The sequence below is a fragment of the Channa argus genome, chromosome 12 (assembly GCF_033026475.1).
Source record: "Channa argus isolate prfri chromosome 12, Channa argus male v1.0, whole genome shotgun sequence".
Taxonomy (NCBI): domain Eukaryota; kingdom Metazoa; phylum Chordata; class Actinopteri; order Anabantiformes; family Channidae; genus Channa; species Channa argus.
Window position 1 is genome coordinate 23066964 of NC_090208.1, and position 5004 is coordinate 23071967.

Below are 5004 nucleotides of genomic sequence, written 5' to 3' on the forward strand. Positions count from 1 at the left end.
CATTATTTCATTTTTCGCAGTAGTGATTGTTATGTAAAGAACTGCTAAGGCCTCAAATTATTTAAGTCACATTTGATTTGGATTTGTAATTCCATAAGCTTCACAGTACAAAGCAGTATTAAATAAGTGCTGTACTTAAGCACAGTTTTGAAGTAGTAGCATCTGCCGGTAGTTTAAGATGAAAAAGAAAAGACATCCCGCCCATCTGCCCATCTAAACCACTTTATAAGGGCTCTGTCAAAGTGTCCTTGCTGTGACACAATCAAACGCACAATGAAGAACCTGGTCATGACAGTAACTGTGCTTCTCTGCGGGATCAGTAAGTACTGCTGTTTATTTATTATGGGTAACAAACAATGTAACAAAAGACCCTTCAGAATGTAAGATTATTGTTGTGGTTGGCATATTATTAACCTTTGAATATTACACATACAAACAGACTTCTTTATCTACTTTTTGTTTCAGGCTGGATCTCTGTCTCAGGTTCTGAGACTTTGGAGACTGTGGAGGTCCAGTCTGGTGAAGAAGTCACTCTGCTGTGCTCCAACATCTCAACCACTCCAACTCAGACAGACTGGTTCAGACTGGCCTACACAACTAAGCCACGCTGCATCTCCTCCATGTACAAATCTGATAACCGAACCACATACTGTGATGGATTTCAACATGGATTTGAAATGAGCTCCAACTCCTCAACAGTCTTTCTTAAAATACAGCGAGCAGATTTATCAGACTCTGGACTGTAATTTCTGTGGATTTTACAAAGGAAAAAATACAGTCATTTCCAGTGCGGTGCATTTAAATGTTCGAGGTAAGATTACAGTTTAAATAACCTCTGTTAGTGATTCACCGTAGCTCTGATTTATTGTCACAGTAGTATGAAAACCAATATATCTCACTTCATTTTATTCTCATCTCTTTTCAAAGGAAACGGTCAATCTGTGGAAGAAGTTTAATTTAAAACTGAAAGTAAGGTTCTCTTTTACTCTCAAGATTTTGTTGTGAAAAGTAAAAAAAGGTAAATACTTTCACTATTCGTCTTGTGTTAAGGCACTAAGTTAAAAAGAGTTTAACTGTAGGCTTTATCTTGTAGAGGAGCCTGATGGAACAATAAACCTGATGACTGTGATCCTGGGTGCTCTGATTGTTATCCTCACTGTAGTCGTCTTTGTTCTAGCTGTTAAAATCAGGAAACTTCACAAAGGTAGAGTTGACTTTTCCTATTTTCTTAATATAGTCAGTGAAGTGAACCCTCTTATCACTATAAAAAATACATTGTCAGTATATAATGAAGTAAGAATTCTGTTTTTTTGCTATTTAGCTGTGACTGGACAATCAAAGCAAGAAAGAAAAAAGGTACAGCCATTCTTTTTTTTACTTATATAAAATAAGTTGGATGATTAAGATGAAGAATATGTGATTTTTTTTGGAATATTAACAATTTTACTTGCATTACATAAATTTTTATGTGATTAAAATGCTACTTGTGAATGGGGGATTTTTATTCCTTGAGTCTTATGTCAATGATCCAGCCACTTGATTAAATGATATTTAGTCAAGAAAGAAAAAAAAGTTTTTTCTTCCACTTGCGTTACAACTCTACATTCTAACTACATATACAAACCCAATTGCCAGAAAAGGGGGGTCATTATTTTTTATTTAGAAATTACATAAAGTGATTTGTAAATCACTTGAAACCTATATTTTTATGGCAAATAGTACAAATAACAAAACATTAAATGTTGAATATGAAAAGTTAATTACTTTAAGAAAATATATGCTCATTTTTTATGTTGTTACCAGCAATGTCTGAAAAAAGTTGCGATAAGGCTTTAGAGGTTTATTGGAAACAAGTCAGTAAAAGATTGTTAAGAGCATCCCAGAGAACGTTTGACTGAGGCAATGTGGAAAACTGTTCTGAGATCTAATAAGCCAAAATTTGAAATACATCTTGTAAATCATGGAAGGCTCAATGAGTGATTTAAAAAAAAAATTAAAAATTTAAATCAGTGCACAGTACAAAAACCCATCATCTTTGGTACTGTGCAGTTGCATCAATCCACACCGCATGAGTAACTTGCACATCTGGGAGGGAACCTTTAATGCTTCACAACATATTCACGTTTTAAAGAAACATGTGTGGCCGTACAGAGCATGGCTCTGTAGCTAAACAGTCCAGTTGCTTAACTGAAAACATTTTGTGCGTTAGACAAAAAAAACAACAAAGCTGTTGGGCAGCTGAAATTCTATGTCAAGCAAGAATAGAAGGGGAAAAAAATGCTTTTAAAGTCTCCTCAGTTCTGAAGCCGTCAGTGTCGATAAAATAATAAGTTGATGCAACAACAGGTAACACGCCCCTTTGCCAACGTCCAGACGTGCTGCTGCCATCAAATTCAAATGAGCTCATATATTTTGAAAACAATCACATTATTCTGTAGATTTCAAGTGACTTGCTAAAGATTGCTTTCTCTTTTTATTTCATGTTTACAAAACCTCCTAGATTTTGTGGAATTTGTGTATGTAGTACTTGAAACAAAAATCAAACTAAAGCCCGTTTGGGAGCGGCCTTTCAGACATTAACTCACAGCGGGAGATCACCTGAGGAAGAACAGTCCTCATGTGAAAATCCGCTCAATTTCCGTGCACAAATCAGCAGACACAGGAGGCACAACATTATAGAAAATTTGGGAAACACTTTTTTTTTTTTTTTGGGCGGCACATCAGAGCCACAATAAATAAAGGTTCCATCACTAGGGTACACCAGCAGTTGTTTGATAGAAAGGTCCTAAACACACTGACACACTTCATGTCTGAAAGATGCTTAATTAACAATTTTGATTTACAGAACCTAGACTTTGATCGCCCAAATTCTGCAGTGCTGAGATTCCTTCCAGAGACCGTGAGAAGCAGAAAACCTGCATTGGAGAAAGAAGTGGAAACTCATGTCATTTATACTGCCAACTGATAAATCAAGCTGGAACTGTATATAACTGATGTGACATATTAATCTGCAGTTGTTTTATGTTTGAGTTTTTTATTTATCTCTATATAAATGGACAATAGGCAGCTGTAGGTAGCTTCACATCTCTTTTTCTTCATTTTCTTTTGACTTTCACATGTCTCTCTCCAATAATCAGAGATAAAGGACATATTTGATGAGGATAAGCAACAAATTATACTAAAAATGATGACTATCTTGATGCCCATAAGGAGAATCAAATGGTCTGTCGGTGACGAAGTGAAACACACACACACACATCACTTTACAGGAAGACAAAACAATGTGGTTTGAGCAAGACAGAGCTCAACAACTTCAAAGTTTTCTTTTAGCCCAGTATCAAATGAAGCAGTAAAAACTGGCATACTTAGTTTTGGTTCATTATTAGCCTGGGTATTTGTTCAGACCTGAACAAAAAAAAAAGTGAAGACATAAATAATGGAACAAACAAAGAGTCTGTGGTGACAAACACTGCATGAGTCAAAAATGACGTCCACCAAGATTTCCAAGGAAGATTTCTCCCATGACCACACACATCAAGTAATTTCCTGTTGTAGACCAAAATAATGCTATAATTACTACTTGTATCTAAATTCCTACTGTACACAAACGGACATAACTGCAGTACTTTACTCTAAGTTACATGAACATCTACCTTCACACCTCAAGAAGCCTTATGTACCCAGACATGACTTCAGGTTACATTGCAGATGCTTTTCACTATATTTATTTACACCACAGTTATGGCAGCTATCTCCTAAACAGATCTGTGTAGTGTTATACATATTTAAGATTGGCAAATTGTAACTAAAAATTACTCTAAAATCTAATTAGTATAAAATTTAGCATCAAGATAAAGACAGTAATTTCTTGCTGGTGTTGGGTTTTGATTCTCATGCTCTGCCAGTCTGCCTTATTTAACTTGTTTGTTCTATATTAGTCGTTAGACTAAAGCGGTTTGGTGGAGGAGGAGCCAGCTAAGAACTCTGAAGTCTCCTTTTAGTAAAGCTCTGCAAAGAGGGAGGACTGAGTGGGGTTGGGTACGCAATGCCAGTTTGGAGGGAAGAACACAGTGTGAAAAACATGTGAATCACCAACTCGACTGATCAACCTACATTTTTTTGTAACACTTAGGAAACAAACTAATGTTTACTATGTGAGATATGGCGATAATGCACTGATCTCCTGACTGTGTGACTGCATATGAATAATATAAAAAGCATCACTTTCTCTCTTGGCGGTGTTTGTACGCACTTGCAGACAAGCCACAAGTGTTTTGCCCCCTCCCTCGATTATTTTCCACTGTTGTGTGAACAAACAGTGTATCAGTCAAATCGAAAGCCACAGCAGGACTGGCCTGCAGTTTTCTGCAGTAAAACCACATGTAACAACAGCTATATATACTACTTTAACTCAAAAACTTTAATGCTTTGTTTTAGAATGTGGAAACATTTTTGTTGTACATGTAGAAATACAATTAAGTATGAATGCTGTGAAACAATCCTGCGCAATAAATAAAGCTTTTCCCTTTTTTACAAACCACATAAACGAAAGTTTCTTTGAAATTATTTTTCTATTTATATATCATCACCCTGCTAGGAGGAAATTGAAAGCTTTGTGCAGCCTTATGTCTTCATAGCCAGATGACAGTGTATTTCTCATTTCTCAGTCTCAACTAAGATACACACAGTACACCGGCATAGTACAGTGCTGTTAAAGAGAAACAATGGCAAGAGTATGGCATCACTTTCTTGATGTGTATACGATCATAATAAAACTGCATTTAAAACATGGGTTTTTTAACATTACTGTGACCCAGGACAATCTGTACCCGTTTGTAACATGTTTGAAAGATAAAAGTAACAACTTGGGAAATTATTAGAACATTAGTGATCTATTTTCTATTTTATGTATGTTCTAATATAATGCGTGTGAGGAAACAGTTTTTAACCATTTGATTCACTTTAAAAATTCTTACAGTAGAAGTTCTAAACTACGAGGTAGCT

The 5004-nt window shown here is 35.7% G+C and overlaps 1 long non-coding RNA gene across 1 annotated transcript; it reads left to right on the forward strand.

Moving 5' to 3' along the window:
* Nucleotides 1-260: 260 nt before the first annotated feature.
* LOC137138245 (uncharacterized) lies at nt 261-4532 on the forward strand. The gene is made up of 5 exons (XR_010915917.1): nt 261-319; nt 466-811; nt 928-1204; nt 1322-1356; nt 2846-4532. It is a non-coding gene; the product is annotated as an uncharacterized lncRNA (long non-coding RNA).
* Nucleotides 4533-5004: the final 472 nt, after the last annotated feature.